This window comes from Rhipicephalus sanguineus, chromosome 7 (genome assembly GCF_013339695.2).
Source record: "Rhipicephalus sanguineus isolate Rsan-2018 chromosome 7, BIME_Rsan_1.4, whole genome shotgun sequence".
Lineage (NCBI taxonomy): Eukaryota > Metazoa > Arthropoda > Arachnida > Ixodida > Ixodidae > Rhipicephalus > Rhipicephalus sanguineus.
In genome coordinates, this window is record NC_051182.1 from 136,437,905 (window position 1) to 136,463,513 (window position 25,609).

Below are 25,609 nucleotides of genomic sequence, written 5' to 3' on the forward strand. Positions count from 1 at the left end.
CGCGAGAACAAGACGCTGGAGAATCTCACCATGGAGCTCTCTTGCTTCACCGTGAAGCAGTGCAAGTCTCTCTTCAAGGCGCTAAAGTCCAACGTATCCTTGAAGAACATCACCGTGGAACGCCTCAGACCCACGGAAGAGGCCGAGGTATGTCGGGCCATGCGGGAAACCGGCGTGCGGGAACGCTTCTTCCTCCTCAATCCTTGCATCGGCCAGGATCCCGCCGTGACACGCGCGGGGTGCTAGGACCTGTCCTGCATCGTCATGGACTCAAGAATCCTCAGCGTGTTAGACCGATTTCGTACGGCCCTTCGCCAGCTGCGTTGGTGCAGTCATGTGACGTCACTGTTCCTCGCTGGATGGGATGAGTTTGACGACAATGTGACGAACGCCCTGATTGCGCAGTAGATTGAGGGCACGACGGTGCTGAGGGTGCTCACGCTCACCTTCTTCTCCAGAATCTGGGACCCCGTTGACCATGTCGAGAATGCGCTGGTGCGAGTGTTATCAGTCAACAAAAACGTACGTCGGCTGTCCATCAATGGTCTTTCCTTGGACGTGAGCGAGGCTCGGGTGTTGGCCGTGAGGTTGAAGTCGAGTCGGACACTGCGCAATCTCTCCTTCTACCCGAAAGACAAGCAGTCCACCGTCTCGCTGGTCCAGAAACTGTCGCCCAACCTCTTCACAAACTACACGCTCCTCGGTCTGCACCTGCAAAGGCGCGAGGGAGTCCACGGCGACCTGTTCACCACTGACGACGTCTTGCGCGGCAACACTTCGTTGGTGATGCTCGCGGCGCACTTCGTGACGGGAACGAGGCTTAGGTACTTAGCAGCGGCTGCCGAGCTGGTGCACTAGATTCAGTTTGACAACTCGCCTCCGTCAGCCATGACGAGGCTCGGTCGCGGGTGAGGAACAGCCTCAAGAGCTACTCCGAGTTGGATGACTTCATGCGCCTTGCGGGGTCGTTAAGTACGGCGTTACTTGTCATGTGCGCGAAGACGGTCAGAAGCAGTTAGTGGACGTTGGTCGGGACTGCTGGTTGTGCATACGGCAGTACCTTCAGGTGGTGACATCCTGAATGAACAGTAGGTGCGGATCTTGATCATGTGCCGTGGCTATGTGCAATGTGTTTGTGGTTTTGTGCATTCAAGGTACTGGAAAATAAACCATTTCATGACCGCTGCCTGAGCTGCTGTACGTCAAGGTTGTTCGCCTGCATGGGCAATAAAAACATCAGTTTGTCACTCGTGGCTCCTTGTTTGGGCAATGGATGCTTTCAAATCACTTCAGATGCCTTCAGTGTAGCGTTAACTAGCAGTTGCGCAAGCTAGCAGGCAACCAGACGTTGTTGCATGTGTGTCGTCGATACCTTTTGTACGGCAGCGTTGAGTGTAGTTGCGACACTCTTACTTAGGAGGCGTAGGACATTGCCTAAATAGCTGCGCACTGTTGTACCTTGTGGTATAGTCTCGAAAAGCGTGCGTGTGCTGATATCTGCCAGCAGGAATCACTTTGGTTGGTTGGTAACAACTTTATTGATGGTCCGGCAGAGCTTTCGCCGACTGGGCTTTAGGTCTCCCACGTGGGGACGTCGAGGCCTTGCCTCACCGCCGCCTCGCGGGCCTGCTGGACAGCCCAAAATTGGTCGCCGAGGCTGGGGATCACTTTGCTGACTATATTTACGAGACAAAAGCCAGTAAAGCTTCTAGAAGCCAAAATGTTTTCTTGATGTGTTTAACCAGGTAACTACTAAGGCACTTTTATTTTGCAAGGTGCTTCGTAGAGGACTGTGACCATGGGCGTCCTGAGATTTAAAAAAAAAGGGGGGGGGGGGGAATAGTAAGGGGGCGGCTGCCACCACCTCCGCAATTTCGGATGATATTTTTCTATGCAGTAGCAATAAGCTACACCGCTTCACTAGCACACTCGTGTACACCATATTCATGTTGGAACCCACTGCGAGGCCGAGCTGGGCGAGCAGGTCGCGCAAGCGAAGTAGGCCACTCACTGAACTTTTATTTCCTTTGAAATGCACGAAGAAAAATCACGTGGTTCCTCGCGCTTGCGCTGTTGGCCTTCGCGCACACACAGAAGCACACATTCGCACATACTCAGAGGCGCCGTTTCACGGCGCTACAATCGTGTGAAATGCCCTTCAGGATTGCGAGGTGCGGACCGGCCGGTCACCGGTCCGCATTTAAGACCGGCCGTCACTGGCCGGTTTTTTGCTCATCGTATCTCGGGTATTTTTTTTTAACTCTTCTCCGTGTTGACCGCACGTGTTGACTGAGGAATTCCACCTGCGCGGTCGGGGACTGACCGGCGGTCAGTCCCCGACCGCGTTGTCGAACAACTACGACGGTAAATATTTATCGTCAATCACCAAAACTCTTACGCTATTAGTCAAGCACTTTCTGGGATCCCTTCAAGTCTAGCGATCATTGGAATAGAGCATATTATTGCACGTGTATGGTACATGAATATCCGATATTTTTGTGGCATAGGTACATTTTAACATTCCTTTGTGTCTATAATGCCACTGGCCTGTTGGATTCAGACGCAAAGAAGAGCTTTTTAGGGACGGAGCATTGTGGTTCCTTTTCAGTGCAGCACATTCAGACTATAGTTTTCACGGACGTCACAACTGGGGCTTGTGGGATAGGTGGCCGCCATGATGGTGAACTGCTAGCGCGGTGTTATCGTTGGGTGCGTGTGCAGGTCCGATATTTTCGCGTTGTGCGGGTTCAGTAACAGCGCGGCGTCGCAATGCCGATGTGTGCGATGACTGGCTGCAGTGCGAGAAGCACGTCTGCCGCACAGAAAACGGACCTGGAGCCAAGAACCAGGCTCTACCGATTGCCGAAAGTGATAACTCGGCAATGCGACCGCACGAAAGTGTTGTCGGAGCAGCGTCGGCGTCTCTGGCTCGCTCGCATCAACAGAAAGGGCCTCAAGAACCTGGATTACCTCCTTGTATGCGGTCGGCGTTTCATCTCAGTAAGCAAAACAGGATGAAGCGAAAACTTCAAAATATTAATGCCACAGCTTACAATCGCCTGCAACACAGCCGTCGCTGTGTGTGCGGCGGTTTAAACCTCGCAGGAGCTCTCCGGGTCGCGTTCGAGCACGTTCCGGATCTTCTGCTGCTTAACGGGCACCTTCGACTGCGATCCGCGCGTACTGCAATCGGGTTAAAATGTCACTGTCTGCACCAAACTGCTGAGTTTAACGTGCCCGATGCGTGTTGTTTGTACCGTGCATTGAAAATGTCGTTCACATCGGGCTACTGATCGCGAGTGCCTTCTGTAATTTTGCGCTGTTCGTAACAGCTTGTAACGAGATCGTTTTCGCGCTGAAGTCGCAATTTCACATGCAACAGCGCGCCAGGTTTTAACTGTTGATGTTTTGTAGTTTGCAGGACCCAGCGAGTCTAATGGACAACACAAACCCAGATTGGGTGCCGAGCCAACACTTGGGATACAGCAACCGCATAGCACCGGGCGTTAACTCTACTTCTCGGTACAAGCGCGCCAAAAATCGGCTGGCAAAAAAAAAAAAAAAAAAGTGGCCACAGCAGCGAACGCAGCTAACATTCAGCCGGCAGAGGTTGACCATCCTTCACTTGAAATGGTCGATGCAGACGATCACTTCAGTCAAGAGACGCCTGCTGAATAACTTTACCTCGCTCAACACGATGACGCGCTTGGAGGGTAGCCGCTTTGCTGCACGCCGCTCACACGGCCACTGGTGAAGTAGTTGTGAGCCTCAAGTGACTTGTAAGCTTTCATTTCGGTGAGCGATACGTGGTTCGCCCACAGCACCAAATAGTTAGCGATGTCGGCATGCGTCGTAACCGGTAGTAGCTCCACGTCCGTCGTCGTGTCAGTACCGGCGCACAACGTGTAGGGGTCAACTCCATCGCACATGCTGATCTTCGCTTCATAACGTGCACGCGTCGGACCCACCAGCTCGGCAAAATATGACGGGCAGAATTCCTTCCGCCTGACAGGCGCCATCATTCCAACACTCGATAGCTCGCAAGTAGCAAAATCAATGACTACCACGCCGACAGACTGCAGGAAGACAGCGATGAACACTCGTGCGCACGCTTGGGCATGCTCGCGCGCGTTTGTCGCTGTTCTCCAACATGGCGGACACCGCCAGCAGACGACGGTGTGACGTCACATGAAAACTATGTATAAGCGAAGCGCCATTCCAATCACGGGTACTTTTATGTCAGCAATTAGGCTAGTTGGTTAGCTGAGTGTGCTGCTTTTGTTCGTGCATTGGGTTTATTTGGCTCAATGAAAGCAATGTCACATTAAATGGCACTGCATGCCGAAGAATTGACATAGCGTCTATTGTTCAACATTATTTTAATCTCCTGTTAACTCCCCCCCCCCCCCCGAATAAGGGCCGGTTTTTTTTTTTTTCGATAAAAGGTGGCAACCCTAACGTCTAATCTTGCCGGTCATGCCCCTGCAGTGAAGAAAGGCTGGGTGTTGTTGTTGCCCCTCCTCCCTGCGGATGCTACCCGTAATAAAGTTCTGCGGACGCCCTTGGCTGTACCTGATTATTAAAGCCACAGGTTTGCAGTCAGAATGATGATTTCTGGTGCCCTGACACAAAAATTTTACATCTTTGTTTTTTTTTCTTTCTGTTGCGATAAGTAGCTAACGATCTACTTATCAGGGCTGGTAGCCTCGTTTGCTCGAGCGCGCGACGTTTAATTGTGTGGAGACGGTTTTATGGCGCCCGGTCGCGGTCGGTTTCAAGGAACGCCGAGTGAGGCATGCAGGGAGCAGAATACTTTCCATGGCTACGTGAACGCACAAAACCTCGTTCACATAAGCACTGCGTTGACAACTCTATTCAACGACCCTTACAAAAATGGCAAATGACATTGAGTAGTCCACCTAGTAACCATCGACTGACATTGCTTCGCCTTCGCTACCCTTCCTACAGGCCATATCTCCTCCTCTCCACTTATTTCTTAAAAGCACGTGTTAGCACTAAGCGTTGAGCGTATCAAGATTTCGCGCTTGTCGCCTACACGCTGTCTTCTCCGTTTGCGCAGTCAGAAACACAGAAAATGAAGTGCAATCACTTGATCGCGCGCGATATTCAAGCGAGGCAAGGAAGAACGCAGGGAGGCAGCATGGCAAAGCAGTGCAGGAGACAATGCACACCTGATGTTTCGCGTATATGCTGCCTTGGCGGTAACGCGTCAGAATTACGGCGATACCGGTAACTCGTTACTTTTTTCGGTAACTTAGCAACTTACTCGTTACAATATCGGAACTGCAACGGGTAACGTACTTACGTTAACATTTTTCGGTAACGTGAGGTGTCACGTTACTCGTTACTTTTTCATCCTGTAGGTGCCTTTTTCCCAGAGCTCGCCCCGACGAATTCTTTTGTCGCAGCCTCGGACTGCTGTCGGCCTGCCAGGCATTTACAAAGAAAGACGGGGGGGGGGGGGATTGCTTTTGTTTGTGGAAAATGCGGGAAATGATTCCTAAGACGCGCCGACTCCCTTTGGAAAAAGTTGGGCCATGGCCACACAAAGCTTGAAGGAAGCCGCGGAATCCGCCATGAGAAACTGTACGGACATCTTTTTCGTGGAAGTGGATTGTAGCAGGTGGATTGCTGGCACCTGCGCCTTTTCGTGCCCAAGAGACAGGCCGCCCGAAGAAAAAAAAGCGCAAGGGATAGTTTACTCCATACCATGTGCTGATCGTGAGGCTTCGTACCCCGCGGGGGAAACAAAGAACTTCCCCGAGAGGCTGCGACAACATAAAAAGGACGTCGGCAAGTCCGGGTGGCAGAGTAGTACACTCGCTGAGCACAGCCTGGTGAAAGACCACAACATCGAATTTAACAAGTCCCGCGTCGTCGACTTCAAGGTCAATTACTATAAGCGGCTTTTTGTGGAATCCTGGCTCATCCAGGCGACAGCCGGTAACGTCAAGCGTTCTACAGGTGCTCTGCCGATCGAGAGTCTGCCTCAACGGAATTCTGCCGATCATGGAAAATTGGCGTGACCCCACGGGAGCAAGAAGACCCTCAAAAAGAGAACGAGTGGGACGCGAAACGTCTTACTTTTCTTGTAACGAAAAAAAAAAAAAACTTACTACCTTGGTTGGCGCCGCTCTGTTTCAACCAAAACCCATGAATACCGCTGTCACACGAACAGCCTTAATCGCGGTTAAGCTAGCTACGGTTACGGCTAACCACGGTTACAGGTAGCTACACGGCAGGTGGTTCCGCCTACACGGCAGGCGGAACGGGTGTTTCCCCGAGAGATCGACATGGATCCGAAAATGGATGTTTTAGACTTAATTGAGTATTTTAAATTTTATGCACATGCCACCCAGCAGCCTGAAGAGGAACGTAGTTTTATTATTAACTGCATAATTTACGAGCGAAAAATAGCGAACATATTCAATACAGAGGGACCGATTTTATTACGTGTCGTTCTCGAACGTTCACAGTGATGAAAAACGAAAATATTACTGTTACAAAGACATTTTGTGTATGAAATGTATGCGCAACAAAGAGTAAAGTAACATTCTTTGGAACTTGTAGAGCGAAGGAAACTATTTTTGAAAAGTGTCTAAATATGCGACGTTTCCTTGTAGTTGCTACATAATAGTTGCTACAACGTTGATAAGGCTTATCAACTTTGTTTTGAAAATGAACATTGCTTCTTTCTATCTGCAAGTGCAATTAAGTTTCTGGTTATTGAACTCCTGAGCGAACGAGGCTGACCTTAAACGCCCTATACAGGTTAACAGGTTATGTTAAAGTGAACAAAAAATGTTTATTGACAAATGTTTTTTTTCCGTGACTAGGTCATTAAATCATTCATTTATTGCTACAAAATTTGCGCACCTATCTTGCTAGTAGAAGCACGCCGTCAGAATTACTGTAAATTTATTGAGAATTCAGTGATGCTTTCTTTGCGGATAGCGTTAATAATTGAATCTCATAGTGTGTGTAATGTCACATTGAGAAAAATGGCTTCACCATGTGCCAGAGTCAGAAGCCATCACATGTAATTCTACAGGCAACTTTAAGCCACTATTAAGTTGCTAAGGCCCGGTACATTTGTGCAAATAATTCTCGTTAAATCAGCATTTTGGGTATAATCGTTGTTTGGCGGCAAGCGTTCCGTGCCGGCAAAGCGCTTTTTGCCACAGGATGCCGGCAGTAACCACGCGACTACAGTCGGCCATGAGGAAACACTGCCGGCCAAGTTCCGCTCGCGCAGTTCAGCCGGATGCAGGGCGAATATTCACTTCCTAGAAGAATACCTCGAGCTTAGCAATGCGTGTGTGTGTCTTGTTTGGATTCAACTGCGGCATCACTGTAACGAAAAAACAGCGCAAGAAGACAGGGACGGAAGGGACACACACACGAGCGCTGACTCGCAACGGATTTTTGCTTGCGCAGTGCGCAAAGTATATAGCATATACAGACGAGAATCAAGAACTGTTCAGAACTGTCTTCCTGCGCTGTTTTATCGTTAGAATGCTACCAAACCAACTAGCCCACCGAAGAGCATTAACAAAAGGCGGTATATATCACGTGATAACTTGGACTGCTCAAAAGTGACAACTCGGCTATTGCCTTGCCAAACACTTAATTTTAGTTGGTGCTTCATAAGTAGAGTTATTTCTAAAACTGAGCATTAAATTCTTTAATGCGAATGTAGCTAGTTCAAATGGTTTAACCTCATTCTACTGTGATATTTAAATTTATCATTGTTAAAGCGTTTTCTTTAATTTTAAAGCTTCATATATTATTTTACTATGATATCACCTGTGTCCAACTGTGCTAATGTTACTTTATGTGTTGAAAATATTCTGTAAATCACGAGCGAGTTTGAAATGTGTTCACTTCGTGTGCTTTTGCATGTTCAGTAAGTGAATTGTGTGACTATTGTGACAAGGCCCTCCCCTTGTCACGTTCGAACGATTTGCCACAGTGTGTGCATCTGTGTATGTATCACGAGAATGTGCATAAAAACTCGAACGCGATGCAGAAATCTCACCTTTGATAAAGGCCGCGTCCCCGGCTGAAACGTCAGAATGAATGTTGTGTTCGTCACGGTGACTTTCACACACACACACACACACACACACACACACACACACACACACACACACACACACACACACACACACACACACACACGCACACACGCACACACACACACACACACACACACACACACACACACACACACACACACACACACACACACACACACACACACACACCATATTCAGACATTTATTTGTATGACGTATAGATAAATGACTTATATCGTGATACATTTATTACGAAAATTGTACGAAACGCCAGCAAGCTCGCAGGCCAGACGTACCCATTGCTGTAGGCGTACCCGTCGGAATTTCCGGAGTCCACTCACAATCGCATCGCCTCAAGATCGCCTCGCAGTTTTGACACGTTAAGCCATTATCGTAAAATGCTTTGCTTTAAGAAATCATCACACAGATGATAGTCGGTCGAGACCGGAAGTGCATAAAGATAAGATACTTTCTTTTTTGGTGCTTTTGATGATAGAGGAATATCTATATACACAGTGAACTGAATGTGAAGAGTAGAAGGAATGCTGAGGATACTGACTTTACGGAATCACGAAATCATCAAATGGCCGTTTACATCCACACGTAGTCCCTTGGAGTACGTACTTTGCCTAGAGGGAAGCGAACAATGCTATCTGTTTCTGCGAAGACATTGTAAGTTCCCTGCTGCGTGCAGTGCTATGTCATCTGGCGTTCACAGGATCCCTCAGTACTTATCGGCAGCGTTTCTTTCGACTACGTTTAAAAAAAATGTTTCAATGCCCCCCCCCCCCCCTCCTTCCCCCTCCCAGAACATATCTCGGCCATTCGAGATTAAGGGCCAAGTCAGCTAAGCGGATCACTGGCCCTCTGAGGTTGAGAGATGGCACATCCAGATTCTCGAGGAGATTCCGCGATGAGATCTGCAAAGATGCACCTGCACATGCGTGAGTCCGCGTACCGCTCCAGTTCCTTCAGTTTGCTCGAAGCATGTACAGATAGACGGATGGATGGTATGAGCGTTCTGATTATGACGGGGTAGTAATATAAGCGCCATCGAACTCGGAAAAAAAAACCTTTTTTTTAAGCCGGCATTATGGCTTGAGTGCTTCAATTAAACGCTGGTATGGTGGCACTAGAGTCACTAGGTGGCACTGCTGCTCTCGCCCTCTGTCGGGCCAGCGGCGCACTGTTAGGATTGTCGCCTTCGGGCCCCTCTGCATGTTTCAAGGCGGCGGCGACGGTTGCGGCGGCCGCTGTTCTCCATGAACGGCGACCGTAGGTCTTTTTTTTGTGTGCGTTTATAAATACGCTGTGCTAAGTTCTGTTTATTTATGTTTTTCTTCCTATCTGAAAAAAGCTCTCAAACTAAGGCTGTTTAAATCTGTAGCCGAAAAACCAGCATGCAGCGACTCTTGGTAACGTAAGGATTCAACAAAACTTCGTCCCCTTTTCGCCTCAAACCATTCGAGAAAGACAGAACCCCCTCAGTCCTTCTTTTCGCTGAAAACCGAACTGCGAGCCCTAGTTAAAAAAACGAAAAAGAAAGAAAAAATGCCTAGAAAACACAGCTGCTTGCGCCGGAAACAAGTTCCGTTCGGTCCCTTGGACACCACGCGGGGAACAGTAACACCCCACCACCACCACCACACACACACACACAAACACACTCACAACATACATAAACACACTCACACAGGCGCGCGCGCACACACACTTTCCAGACAGTGAGACTGGAAGAGCCCATCAGTTCGTCACTGGTTGTCGTCTGCTAGGAAAGGGCATCGCCAGCCCGCGCATGAAAATGAGGACAAGAAGCGACGATCGCGTGTTGTTCTGCGATTTCCGTAGCACTGAAATTGCCATAACATATGTTTCAAAAGGAGTTGCTCGTCGCTTGGAACGAAGATGCACGCGAGTGGTCAGTGTGAGCCTTGAAAGAAGAATATATGCACGCGATGGAATCTTCCGACATTATTGGGATATGCACAGTGCAATTGAAAACCATGGACCACGACGAACGAGTGGTGGTGAGCTTTTTATTTTGCAATGCTCGACGTGTGCTTAGCCATATCGAACTCTTTTCGCCCCCAACGAAGAGGACGCTGCAAATGCGTGTCTGATTCCGCACCGGCTACCCCTGCTCGCCGTTATGGCTGGCGAAAAATCACGCGTGAGAGCATAAGACGCAGGCAGGCACAGTGCCCGTAGGTGGCCGTTGCCAGCCTGCTAACTTCCTATTTCTTTGGGACCTTGTAACTTTGTGTATACATTTAAAAGAAATATTAAAAGAATAAAAAGCGCAGGAGAGTGAGGACACCTTTGGACGAAATTCGAGGCGTTGCTTACATGCCGCACAGCTGCGGTAGAGAGTTGTCTTTCATTTTCGTACGACTTCTGCGGTAACCGGCAGAATTTTAAAGCTAGTTGCTTCCGCATGGTGTTCCTACAGCTGTTGTGACAGCCATGCACACAGAGGTACGGAAAAGTACCGGACTTCTGCGACGTTTTTCCGTCCTTTCGGGGAGGAGTATGCGTTTCTAGCCGTGACTGCGGTCCCGGGAGCAACAAACGACAATCCCACCTTTTCCGTCGCGGGCGGCTGGTGGCGCTGCCTATTCGGTTCAAATAGAGTTACTGTGTGTAGCATATACAGTCACTCTAGGTTCAAAGCTGCAACGCACTAGGCTTATAAAGAATAGTACCCTGAATTCACAGCCCTACCATCTGGGCCGTACGGCAGACTATGTTCCACTATTTATTTTCCTCCCGTATTCCTACTTTTTCTCCACCAATATTCTAACCGTGCCTAATTTCTATCGCGGGTGTGTTTACCTTTCTGTCACTGTCCCTAATACCCAATGCTTCATGTAGACTAGTGCCCAAACATACACCCCGGGTGAATGTCTCCACATTGAATGAAAACATGATCCCTCGCCTTGTGCCTTGTATTACCATGAAATGGCTCTTTCCCTTCTTCGTCTTTGGCCTTTCAGTAGCTGCTCAGAGCCGGTTTTCTTAAAATTCCCAGTAGAGGCGCTGCAGGCGGTAGGCGGAGTCGCGCATGCGCACGCGGTTTCTCCGAGCGTCGTCGCACTCGACATCAGCGCGCTCGACCGTGTGGAGGGAGCGAAGCAGTGTCGTCGGCGTCCCTTCAAATCGCCTCGGCCGAGGATAAGCGGCGTTGACGGACAGTCCGTGCTCGCGTAAACGGTTTATCGCATCCGCGAACGGAAGGACTTCCAGTGCTTCGATCGGCCGCCATGCCCAAGCGTAAGCTTGAGACTACGGACACACGGGATGATTCCCCGAAAAGACCGAGCGCCCCCGCATCGGACTTGGTCTTGGCGAACAGTTATTTCTCCGACTCCAGCCTAAACTACCGGGCTCCGTGCACGAGCAGAAAGGGACGCCTGTGCAACATTTTCAGAGACCTTCGCATCTGGAACGAGTTCTTCTGGCAGGTGTGTCTCGAGCTCTGTGAACTTTCTCCGGAGAAGCTCTCTCTCATCCAAATACGAGGTGCCCCTATTGCCTCGGAGGTGCCGAAACGCAAGCACGAGGCCGCCACCCTTCTTCGGCACCTGCTGACGTACCACAGGTGTCTGGTTTCTGTCGATCTCAACGGCTGCATGTTCACTGAACACCACCAAATCTGCGACGCGCTGACTGAGAGTCCCAGCCTTCGAGAGCTGAAAGTATGCCTGCCGAGCAAGAACACGTGTGTGTTGCAGAGCGCCAATGCAGCGCTACCGCTCCAGAAGCATCTGCCAGAGCCCGAGTGGCGGTTCACAAGTTTAGAGCAGACTTTCTGCGAGGGCATCTCGGAGTTCCTGAGGAGCGCCGTATCGCTGGAAACGTTCATACTGAACACGCCAGTTCTGATGGCCCATGAAGGCAGGATTATTTTCCAAGGACTCAAGCGGAATGCGACAATCACGACACTTTCGCTGAACGCCTCCATCAGCCCGTACTTGCACACGCACGGCAACGACTTCGCTGAATACCTATGCGACAATCAAACGCTCCGTACTCTGATTTTGGCTACGAATCACCCGAATGACCACTTCGAACTGCGTCTGATTATGCTGTCGCTGTGCCGCACTACAACCCTCTCGGAGGTGAAGCTTGTCGGCTTCGCGATCGATGACGTGAACAGCCGCGCCGTGGCCTTGCTGCTCAGTAAAAACGAGTCGCTAAGGGCCTTCCATATGGTAAACTGCAGCTTATACAGCGACGGATACCTGCCCGAATCTATCAGAACCCGTCCTTGGGTAGCCGCCTTCCGCAAGAATAAGACGCTGGAGAAGCTCACCATGGAGCTCTCTTGCTTCAGCGTGAAGCAGTGCAAGTCTCTTTTCAAAGCGCTAAAGTCCAACACATCCTTGAAGAACATCACCGTGGAGCGTCTCAGACCCACTGAAGAAGCCGAGGTATGTCGGGCCATGCGGGAGACTGGTGTACAGGAACGCTTCTTGCTCCGCAATCATTGCGTCGTCCAGGATCCCGCCATGACACTCACGGGGTGCAAGGACCTGTCCTGCATCGACTTGGACTCAAGGATCCTCGGCGAGTTTGACCGGTTCCGTACCGCCCTGCGCCTGCTGCCTTCTTGCAGTCACGTGACGTCACTCACCCTCGCTCTGTGGGAGGAGTTGTTTGACGACAATCTAACGAACAGCCTGATTGCGCAGTACATTGCGGGCACGAGGGTGCTCAGGGTGCTCACGCTCAAGTTCGTCTCCGGAATCTGGGACCCCGCTGACCGTGTCGAGAAGGCGCTGGTGCAAGCGCTATCTGTCAACAAAAGCATACGTCGGCTGTCCATCAATGGTCTTTGCTTAGACGAGAGCGAGATTCAGGTCTTGGCCGAGACGTTGAAATCGAGTCGTACACTCTGCAATGTCTCCTTCTACTCGAAAGACCAGCAGTCCACCATCTCGCTGGTCCAGAAACTGTCGCCCAACTTCTCCGCGAACTACACGCTCCTCAGCCTGCACATGCACAGGCACGAGGTAGTGCAGGGCGACCTGTTCACCATCGACGACGTCTTGCGCCGCAACGTCTCGTTGCTGATGCTCGCGGCGCACTTCGTCATGGGAACGAGGCGCAGGTACTTAGCAGCAGCTGCCGAGCTGGTGCACTCGAACCCTCGACTTGAGGAGATGGTTCGAGCAGTCGACTCCGTCAGCCATGACGAGGTTCGGTCGCGAATCAGGAACAGCCTCAAGAGCTACTCCGAGTTGGACGACTTCATGCGACTAGCCGGGGTCGTTAAGTACGGCGTCACTTGCCACGCGCGCGATGACGGTCAGACGCAGTTGGTGGACATTGGTCGGGACTGCTGGTTATGCATACGGCAGTACATTAAGATGGGTGACATCCTGGATGAACAGTAGGTGCGGATCTTGATCATGTGCCGTGGCTATGTGCAATGTGTTTGTGGTTTTGTGCATTCAAGGTACTGGAAAATAAACCATTTCATGACTGCTGCCGGTGCTGCTGTACGGCAAGGTTGTTCGCCTGCATGGCCAATAAAAACATCAGGTTCTCTGTCGTGGCTCCTTGTTTGGGCATCGGATGCTTTCAAATCACTTGAGATGCTTTCAGTGTAGCGTGAAATAACAGTTGCGCAAGCTAGAAGGCAACCAGACGTTGTTGTATGTGTGTCATCGACACATTTTGTAAGGCAGTGTAGAGTGTAGTTGCGACCGTCTGACTTGGGAGGCAGAGGGCATTGCCTAAATAACTGCACTGTTGTACCATGTGCTGCAGTCTTGAGAAGCATGTGTGTGCTGATGTGTGCCAGCATGATTCACTTTGCTGATTATATTTACGAGACAAAAGCCAGTAAAGATCTTTGAAGATAGAATGGTTTCTCTATGTGTTTAACCAGGGGGGCGATCGGAGATCTGTTCGTCCCGCTTGTTCGTTCTCCTGGGGAAGAACAAGCGCGCTGATTGGCTGAAGCGGGAGATGCCACTCAAGGCCGGGGGGTGTCGCCATTTCTTTTCTTTGCTTGATCTTTTCTTTTTTGGTGACGTCATATCGCGGCATAACGAGTGGGGTGATCGGAGATCTCTGTTCTGCGCCGTTCGTTCTGTACCCATTCTGGCGGCGTACGCGATTGGCCGAAGCCGGAAAAAACCACGTCTCTGAGGGGCGTAGCCATTTTTATTTTTGCTGAATTTTTTATTTTTTGGTGACGTCATTACGCGTCATAACGAGCATCTCGTCTGCTACAAACGAACGGAGCGCGAGACCGTTCTCACGCGTTCTCTCGAGCGAACAAACGGCTTCGCACGGCATGATGCAGCGGTTGCGGCTGCCGCAACAGCTGATTTTGAGAAAATGGCGCTTGCGACGTGTGCTTTTCCTGCGGTTGGAGGTGCGAGATGCGTTTGAAGACATGAGCGAGTGCGGCGTCGCTTTCTGTTATCGAAACGAACAGTGCGAACAAAATGAACGGGCCTGCCACTGGGCTATGGTCTTACGCGCAGGGACTTCTTAGTTCAAAAGCGCTACCAGCTACTGCCACGTGTTGTCCCGGTCCTCACGCGTGAACAACGGCCCCAGTGGGCACGACGGCATAGGTATCTGTGGATGCTCTTTTATAAAAGCCAGCAGAAGCTCCTTTTGACGATTCGACACCCGGGAGCCAAGCCAGACATTCCGGTGGGATGACATCTTGAAAAACTCCGCCAACCACTACCTTTCTCTTTTTTTTTTCGCGTGCGCGACTTCACATAGCGAGCACGTTAGAAAAACTAACACCAATAAATATCAGCGCTCAAACCTAGTGCTGTTTCGGAAACTCTTTGAGCTTGAAAAGAAAAACAATATCTTTTCGTATAACAACTGTATTTATTACAAGGTGAGAAACACTTCGTTTTGAAATATATGGTTCCCTTGCCGAGGACAAACGATGCGCGTCTACTTCCGGAAAGCTCGCCGCTCACTGCTTGACGATTGGCTGTCCTCTTCCTCTCGGCGGAAGAGAGCTGCGGACCGCCCACTTTTGTGACGTAACACCGCCAGAACGAACGCGGAACGAACAGAGATCTCCGATACCCCCTCCCCCCCCCCCCCCCCCCCCCCCAGGTAACTACTAAGGTACTTTTATTTTGCAAGGTGCCTCGTAGACGACTGTGACCATGGGCGTCCTGAGATTAAAAAAAAAAAGGAGGGGTTGGCAAGGGGGCGGCTGCCCACACCTCCGCAATTTCGAATGATAATTTTCTATGCAGTAGCAATAAGCTACACCGCTTCACTAGCAGACTCCTGTCCAGCATATTCGCGTGAAACGCCCTTTAGGATTGCGAGCCAACTTTTCACGTTATGACTAATCTTGCCGGGCATGCCCCGGCAGTGAAAGAAAGGCTGGGTGTTGCTGATGCTCCTCCCTGCGGATGCTACCCCTTGGAAAAAAGTTCTGCGGACGCCCTTGGCTGTACCCGATTATTAAACGATTAGCGTTGCAGCCAGAATGATAATTTCTCGTGCCCTGCATTCTAAGAAGCAGAAAGTTGAGGTGTGACTATTGTCGGTGAGTTTTGACTATTTTTTGAAGACACATGTGAACTCTTTTATGGTGGAAAGTCAGTGTGCTGCAAGAGTGTACTCTCTTAGAAAGAGTGCAGTGACACAAAATTTTTACATCTTGTTTTTTTTTTTGTTGCAATAAGTAGATAACGACCTGATTATAAGGGCTGTTAGACTCGTTTGGTCGAGCGTGCGACGGTTAATTGTGTGGAGACTGTTGTATGGCGACCGGTCGCGGTCGGCTTCAAAGAGCGGCGAGTGAGGCATGCAGGATGCAGAATAGTTTTCATGGATACGTGAACGCGCAAAACCGCATTCACATAAGCACTGCGTTGACAACTCTTTTCAACGACCCTTACAAAAATGACAATATTGAGTAGACCACCTAGTAACCATCTATTGACATTGGCGACCGTAACATTTTCGCTGTAGTAACATTTGTTAATAGACCGCCTAAAGGCCTCCTTCTTACTGTTGTATAAAGAATATTTTATGTAGAATATCTAAATCCCCTCTTTCTTACTGTTGTATAAAGACTATTAAACGGGATAGCGTTAAAAATCTCGTTTCACACAAATTTCGGTGTCGGCGTCGGTGTCGTTATTGTGAAAGAAAAATCAGCGTTGTTCGTTGCCGAAAAATCGAGAAAGACGCAAATAAAATAAAAATAACTCACAGGGGCCCTTATCCGTTAAGACGACTCGAAGGCGAAAGCCATCTTCTTTTTCTTCTAAGTCCATGTATGATCCTGCCCTGCCACCCTCTGAATGCTTTGCGCATCTAGCATGGTTTTGCATTTCCTCCAGGATGAGAGGCACCTCACCTGGTTTTGCACTGCCTCCGTGATCTGCCCACTTTTGACCAAGCTACGATGTCATGAGATGACGGAATCATCATGTGACGTCATGATGACGTCACAACTTTTGGCGGTCTGTGACGTCATGGTGACATCACGTAATGGTGATTTTTTTGCATCACTCGTCCCCGAAGCCGCGTGACGCCGACGGTCAAATTTCGCGTTTGATTAGGCATTTAAGGCTTTCGCCTTAAAATAAAAATCTTCGCTTCGAGTGAGAATCTAACCCAGGCCTTCTGAGTCGCGAGCAGGTGTTCCACCACAGAATTGCTTGAAACTGCCTCGAAAAAAAAAAAAAAAACACTATCTGAACGGCATGTGCGTGGGAGAAGCGTAGAATGGCTTGATCGCGCACGATATTCATGCGAGGCAAGGAAGAACGGAAGGGGGGGGGGGGCTGCATGGCAAAGCAGTGCAGGAGACAATGCACACCTAATATTTCGCGTATATGGACCAATCGAGAGTATGTACTTTACAGACGTCACGGGAATCGGTGTTCCGCGTCACGAAGTGTGCCGTATACAGACGAGAAACGCCAGGAGAGAATATTGCGGGTTTTTTTTGTATTTTCAGAGGCTGGTGAGGGGACCTTGAAAGGCCCATCCATTACAAAGCACTCAGAGCATATTTAATCATCAGCAAAAGTATCAGCAAAATGAGCATCTGCGCAGGTTCGCGTATTACCTTACGGACGCGTAATGAGCCCTTCATTGATTGGCAAAAGAATAAATTACGGCAGTGCGCACTCGGCAGCTGTGCTAGCACTAGGCATTCTAGGGTAGTTTGAAACGGCCAATGTTACGCGAGTAGACGTTCGTTTCTTTGTAGCCCGGTTAAGGCATGCACAGAGGACCGAAGCGAGGCTAGTAATTGAGAATGCGACGCGCACGAGGCCCCACTACGCTATCGCGTTCTATGCCTCGAAGGCGAGGCTCAAGCGTCCCCCATGTGTAGGGTAGCTACCCTCTCCCCATGTGTAGGGTAGCAAACCGGTTGTCCTATACTGGTTAACCTCCCTGCCTTTCCTTCTCTATTATTTCTTCTCTTCTTACTGTTGTATCAAGACTGTTTTATGTAGAATATCTTAAAGCCTCCTTCTGACTATCTAATGTAAAGGCCTCCTACTTACTGACGTATAAAGGCTACTCTAAATAGACCGCCTCAAGGCCTCATTTAAAAGTGTTATTTTAAACGTACCGTGAAATTTAGCTCTGGCTAAGCATGAGAAGCCATCAAACATTTAAGCCTCTCCTGCCCCAAAGCGCTTATGCCATGCACGTAGTGCTCGCACTACCTGTAAAGTGGGAACGCCGTACGTACGACTCGGGAAGCCGACGACGTACCATTCTTCCCTTCTTTCCCTTATCCCTATACGATCAACAGTGCTCGCTAGCGCGATCATTTTTCTGTCCAAAAAGCCTGACCATAAAAAAAAATAATTAACGCGCTCGGTGCCTACGTCGTTGAGCATATATTGAACACTCCCAAAAAAGTGGAAATTTGATAACATCTACCGTTAACCTCATGGGGCCAAGTCAGAATGCTTCTCTTTGTACGCCTTCTTGTCATCGGTAGCAACCGGGCTCGCTAATATGTCCAGCATTAGGATCCACCGAAATATTCTCGTACGAATGCTTTTACCAGTACGTACACGGGTTGGAACCGGATTTTTTACCGTACTTCGCGTGCACTCATAATAATAATAATAATAATAATAATAATAATAATAATAATAATAATAATAATAATAATAATAATAATAATAATAATAATAATAATAATAATAATAATAATAATAATAAAAGTAAATGCACTGCCAACTAGCCTAATCTCATACCTTGCTTTTAGAAAAGTACGACCTTTTCCTGAATTCGCGTTGTGAGGCATAAACTGAACCTGACATGGTTAAAGCACTACGTCCTTCGCGTCCTTTCAGGCACTGAGTGTGTAGTGCGCATGCTCATAAACTAGACAGAAAAGTGAAGTGTAACACGCTTCTCAGCTGCAATGCTGTTAAATAATTTTGCCTTCTGAAAATAGTAAGCATTTCCTTCAGTCAGTGCTCCTCAGATGCTTTTAGGAACAGTGCAGTTATTATTATTATTATTATATTATTATTATTATATTATTATTATTATTATTATTATTATTATTATTATTATTATTATTATTATTATTATTATGAGTGCACGCGAAGACCGTTTCATGTACCCGCCTGCTTCTTCCAACACTCTACCGTTCACAGAATACAAAGTTTTATAATATTAATTTTCTTGATCTTGACGTTTTTCATAGTCCACAATCATTGTTTTTATCCGAGCTCTGCACTGTTTTGACATAGTATGACACAATGTAGAAAGTCTTCCCTTCTCCGTCTTTCCGCATAGTTGTATATGTGCAATCTAATTTTTTATTCCCCTTCAATATTTCTCATATTGTCTTATTTTACTCCTCCCCTTTTGTGTTCATTTCTCTTTGTCTACGAGTTTTTGCTCTTTTTATTTCTGAAGACTGTCTGTATTGTATTGTTTATTTTTATTGATTTTTTTTTTTTGCGTGCGCCTGCACAAAGATCTTACGGTTGTTCCTGGGCACGTTAAATAAATCATTGATTGATTGATTGATTGATTATATTATTGGAGGGAATCTCGTTCCTCAGCGACGAGGTATCCCAACTACGCGAAGACAACGAGCGGCTCCGTAAGGATCATTCCCGCGGTGTTGAACAACAAGCTCGCGTGGTCGCCTCCCTTCGTGCAGAGGTCCGCTTCCTGCGTGAGGAGCTGACGCGCCGCACGGCCGCCGTGGCAGTGAAGGCCCTTCGATGTGGCCTTCGATGTGGCCCCTCGGATGCCTCTTCAAGCCATTTCGTGGGGAGCTGCGCGATGACATGCTTCATCCCTCTGAGCAAGTGACTGGAATCGAAAGTGCCGTGTGACGTAGACATATTCTACCAAAATGCTCGGGGTCTGCGTACCAAGACACTCGAGTTTTTCTCTAATGTTCTTTCGTCTGCTTTTCATATTATTTCTATCTCTGAAACCTGGCTCGGCACTGAAATTCCCTCATCGGACTTTTTTCCCCCGACCTACACCACCTTCCGCCGTGACCGAGATTTCAGTGAAACCAAACAGAAAGGCGGTGGCGTGCTGATTGCCATTGACAATTCACTGAAATCCGTTAGACGGAGAGACCTAGAAACTATCGAAGAATCGATCTGGCTAGAAATCAACCTTGAGCGCCGTGAAAAATTGTTGATTGGATGCTTCTATTTACCGCCCAGCATTTCCCCTGCCTCGTTTCACGATGTCATGTCTTCTATTGAACTTGTGATATCTTCTCATAGTGGGCACAGAATTATTGTTCTTGGGGATTTCAATGCACCTGGAATTGACTGGAGCACGCTTACCTTTTCTCATTACAATCATTTCACAGAGAAAAAGTGCAGCCTGCTCTTGGACTTTCTGGCGTTTAATTCCCTAGTGCAACATAATTCAGTCGTCAATTCCAGTGGCAACGTCTTAGACCTGTGTGTGTCAAACGATCAACCCCTTGAAGTTTCCCGCTCCAACATCTCTCTTGTACGTCCGGACAAATTCCACCCACCACTTAACGTAAGATTATCCGCATCAGCCGAAACAACGAGCTACAGCAGTTACGTAAACAAATCTCCAAGATTTGCGTTCAAGCGAGGTGATTACACGGGCCTCTATCATCACTTGTCCACCGTTGACTGGTCACAGGTTACTGACAAACCGAATGTTGATGACCAGGTTGATCAGTTTGCGGAGCTTGTACTGAGCAGCATGCGTAATTTTATTCCCCAGTATACACCTAAACAACGTAAATATCCCCACTGGTTCTCATCTGAACTTATCAGTGCACTGAAGCATAAAGATCGTGCACACAGGAAATCTAAATGTTCTCCATCCAGCGAGTGGAAGGAAGAGTTCAGCTTCTTTCGAACTCTCGCTAAACGCCTATATAAACGGGATCATAGTTCGTATATTGAATTCTTAGAAAAAAGCGCTTCTGACAGGCCAGCTGAGTTTTGGAAGTATGTACGTAAACGGTCCAGCAAAAGCGGAGAGTCTTTCAGACTACTAGACTCAAATGGGGTAGAAGTGCACGCCGTCGCTGACTGTTTTGCCGCACATTTCTCATCCGTTTATAAGGCCTCAGACTCTAGCACTGATATCAGACAGCCTAAGGCAGTTCGCTCACCCAGTGCTTTGTCGCTTGATGAAAATCTTATCTTCGAATGCATTAAGTGCTTAAAACCATCCTTATCATGTGGCCCAGATGGCATCCCCTCCGCCATACTAAAAGCTTATAGTAGTATATTTGTTCCAGTACTGACTACGATATTTAATAACTGCCTGGACACTTCCACATTTCCTAGCATGTGGAAAACTGCTCGTGTTTTCCCAGTATTTAAGTCGGGCTCTAAAACAGATGTTTCTAATTATCGCCCGATTTCTCTACTATGTGCCACATCAAAGATCTTCGAGCTGGCTCTTCACAAAATATTGTCTTTTAGTGTTAAAAGCTCATTGATTCCTAATCAACATGGTTTTCTCGCTGGCCGCTCAACTACCACAAATCTTGCTAGTTTCATGACGCAGATCTCCACACCTATTTCTCAGAGAGGACAGGTTGACGTACTCTACTGTGACCTGAGCAAGGCTTTTGACGTAGTCAGCCACGCACTGCTTATGGTTAAACTTGCGCAATTTGATGTTGACTTGTCGGTTGTGAATCTCCTGCAGAGCTATCTGCTCAATAGATATTGTTATGTAGCGGTAAATGGCCAAACGTCTTCTTTGTATAAAGTGACTAGTGGGGTCCCTCAAGGGTCAGTATTAGGCCCACTCCTATTTTTAATTTACGTTAATGATGTTTCTTTGCCATTCGTAATTCTTCTTTCCTCTTGTATGCCGATGACATCAAGATTTTTAAGGAAATTCATTCAGTTAACGACTGTCGCTTGCTGCAGTCAGATTTGCGCTCTTTTTCCGAATGGTGCAACGCTAATAACCTTTCTCTGAATGCCTCGAAGACAAAATTCATGTCTATCACTCGCAAAACATCTAGCGTGTCATTTCAATACTCTGTCAATTCTGTGTCCTTATGCAAGGTTTATGAGATCAGTGATCTTGGTGTTGTTGTTGATAGCACGTTAAACTTTTCTGCTCACGCTAAGCGTGTTGCTTTGCGGGGTCTTCGCACCCTAGGCTGTGTTTGCAGATTGTCTAGAGAATTCCGTTCTCCTATGCCCTTCCGAAAATTGTACACCGCGCTATGTCTTCCTCAACTGGAGTATGCGTCCGTGATATGGAATGGCATTGCTCAATCCAGCGGTAACACCATTGAACGAGTCCAGAAAAAATTCCTTAGCATATATAACCATCGCTTTGCTAAAAAATCTCGTTCAAATACTGCTGAATTATTATCATTGCCATCACTTCACTGCCGACGAAATCGTTCTGATCTCTTGTTTCTTTACAAGCTAGTCCACGGTATCATATCCTGCCCTGTACTTCTCAATTGTGTTAATTTTCGAATTCCGCGTAAGTTAACCAGAGAGAACAGACCGTTTCATGTACCCGCCTGCTTCTTCCAACACTCTACCGTTCACAGAATACAAAGTCTCTATAATGTTAATTTTCTTGATCTTGACATTTTTCATAGTCCACAATCATTGTTTTTATCCGAGCTTTGTACTGTTTTGACTTAGTGTGGCACAATGTACAAAGTCTTCCCTTCTCCGTCTTTCCGCATAGTTGTATATATGCAATCTAATTTTTCATTCCCCTTCACTATTTCTCGTGTTGTCTTATTTTACTCCTCCCCTTTTGTGTTCATTTCTCTTTGTCTACGTGTATTTGCTCTTTTTATTTCTGAAGACTGTCTGTATTGTATAGTTTATTTTTATTGTTTTTTTTTTGCGTGCGCCTGCACAAAGACCTTACGGTTGTTCCTGGGCACGTTAAATAAATGATTGATTGATTGATTGATTATTATTATTATTATTATTATTATTATTATTATTATTATTATTATTATTATTATTATTATTATTATTATTATTATTATTATTATTATTAGTCCCGCACCATGGCTCCCAGTCGGGATGCATGCTTGCTATGCTCCTGCCCGTTTTTCGGTAAGCAGCAGTTTTTCCGCTGTGAAAGTTGTTCTAAACGTGTTCATGCGAAGTGTGTAACCTGGCCTGATGAAGAGCTGCAACTTCTGAAGTCTGGATCGCGCTCATTTTGCTGCAATTTATGTGATCTGAGCACTTCTTCTGGTAAGCCTAACGAAGACAACTCGACGGCGTGCAGCGATGAGCCCTGCAGCTGCTCTCAAACCGGTTCCCTCTCCACGTGTGCCCCTCCGGGTGGTGACCTCGCCGGGCTGCGCCGCCTCCTCCTCGACGCGTTGGAGCAACACCACCTAGACTAGGTGGTGTTGGTTGGAGGGAATCTCGTTCCTCAGCGACGAGGTATCCCAACTACGCGAAGAAAACGAGCGCCTCCGCAAGGATCATTCCCGCGGTGTTGAACAACAAGCCCGTGTGGTCGCCTCCCTTCGTGCAGAGGTCCGCTTCCTGCGTGAGGAGCTGACGCGCCGCACGGCCGCCGTGTCAGTGAAGGCACCTGTGATCCCTCCAGAGCAGGTGACCGTTGGCCGATCTGTGACCTCCAAGCAACCTGCGTACTCTGAACAACCTCTGTCCAAAATTCTTTCATCTTCGAATTCGCCGCCATGTGACGTAGACACGTCCGAGCGTGTCAGTGTGATGCCTGCGACAGCCTCTTCTGCAGCGGTAACTGGGGGTGTAAGAAAGAAGAAACCCGCCTCGTTTGGAGCATTGAAGACATCCACTATATCTGTAGCTCAGCGGCCACAACGGCCACAACGGCCAAAGGCCATTTTTGTTACGAAGCTGAGCCCGGACACCACTGCTGCTGACATCAAAAAACATATTGCTTCATTCGATATGTCTCCCATTTCCTGCCGGCGACTTCAAAAAAGATTCCAGTCATATTCTTCATTCTATATCGAAGTTGACGAGGAAACGCTACAACGCCTGAATGACCCTTCGATGTGGCCCCTCGGATGCCTCTTCAAGCCATTTCGTGGGGAGCTGCGCGATGACATGCTTCATCCCTCTGAGCAAGTGACTGGAATCGAAAGTGCCGTGTAACGTAGACATATTCTACCAAAATGCTCGGGGTCTGCGTACCAAGACACTGGAGTTTTTCTCTAATGTTCTTTCGTCTTGTTTTCCTATTATCGCTATTTCTGAAACCTGGCTCGGCACTGAAATTCCCTCATCGGACTTTTTTCCCCCGACTTACACCACCTTCCGCCGTGACCGAGATTTCAGTGAAACCAAACAGAAAGGCGGTGGCGTGCTGATTGCCATTGACAATTCACTGAAATCCGTTAGACGGAAAGACCTAGAAACTATCGAAGAATCGATCTGGCTAGAAATCAACCTTGAGCGCCGTGAAAAATTGTTGATTGGATGCTTCTATTTACCGCCCAGCATTTCCCCTGCCTCGTTTCACGATGTCATGTCTTCTATTGAACTTGTGATATCTTCTCATAGTGGGCACAGAATTATTGTTCTTGGGGATTTCAATGCACCTGGCATTGACTGGAGCACGCTTACCTTTTCTCATTACAATCATTTCACAGAGAAAAAGTGCAGCCTGCTCTTGGACTTTCTGGCGTTTAATTCCCTAGTGCAACATAATTCAGTCGTCAATTCCAGTGGCAACGTCTTAGACCTGTGTGTGTCAAACGATCAACCCCTTGAAGTTTCCCGCTCCAACATCTCTCTTGTACGTCCGGACAAATTCCACCCACCACTTAACGTAAGATTATCTGCATCAGCCGAAACAACCAGCTACAGCAGTTACGTAAACAAATCTCCAAGATTTGCGTTCAAGCGAGGTGACTACACGGGCCTCTATCATCACTTGTCCACCGTTGAGTGGTCACAGGTTACTGACAAACCTAACGTTGATGACCAGGTTGATCGATTTACGGAGCTTGTACTGAGCAGCATGCTTAATTTTATTCCCCAGTATACACCTAAACAACGTAAATATCCCCACTGGTTCTCATCTGAACTTATCAGTGCACTGAAGCATAAAGATCACGCACACAGGAAATCTAAATGTTCTCCATCCAGCGAGTGGAAGGAAGAGTTCAGCTTTTTTCGAACTCTCTCTAAACGCCTATATAAACGGGATCATAGTTCGTACATTCAATTCTTAGAAAAAAGCGCCTCTGACAGGCCGGCTGAGTTTTGGAAGTATGTGCGTAAACGGTCTAGCAAAAGCGGAGAGTCCTTCAGACTACTAGACTCAAATGGAGTAGAAGTGCATGCCGTCGCTGACTGTTTTGCCACACATTTCTCATCCGTTTATAAGGCCTCAGACTCCAGCACTGATATCAGACAACAGCCCAAGGCAGTTAGCTCATCCAGTGCTTTGTCGCTGGATGAAAATCTTATCAGCGAATGCATTAAGCGCTTAAAACCATCCTTATCATGTGGCCCAGATGGCATCCCCTCCGCCATACTAAAAGCATATGGTACTATATTTGTCCCAGTACTGACTACGATATTTAATAACTGCCTGGACACTTCCACATTTCCTAGCATGTGGAAAACTGCTCGTGTTTTCCCAGTATTTAAGTCGGGCTCTAAGACAGGTGTTTCTAATTATCGCCCGATTTCTCTACTATGTGCCACATCAAAGATCTTCGAACTGGCTCTTCACAAAATATTGTCTTTTAGTGTGAAAAACTCACTGATTCCAAATCAACATGGTTTTCTTGCTGGCCGCTCAACTACCACAAATCTTGCTAGTTTCATGACGCAGATCTCCACACCTATTTCTCAGAGAGGACAGGTTGACGTAATCTACTGTGACCTGAGCAAGGCTTTTGACGTAGTCAGCCACACACTGATTATGGTTAAACTTGCGAACTTTGACGTTGACTTGTCGATTGTGAATCTCTTGCACAGCTATCTGCTCAATAGATCTTGTTATGTTGCCGTAAATGGCCAAACCTCTTCTTTGTATAAAGTGACTAG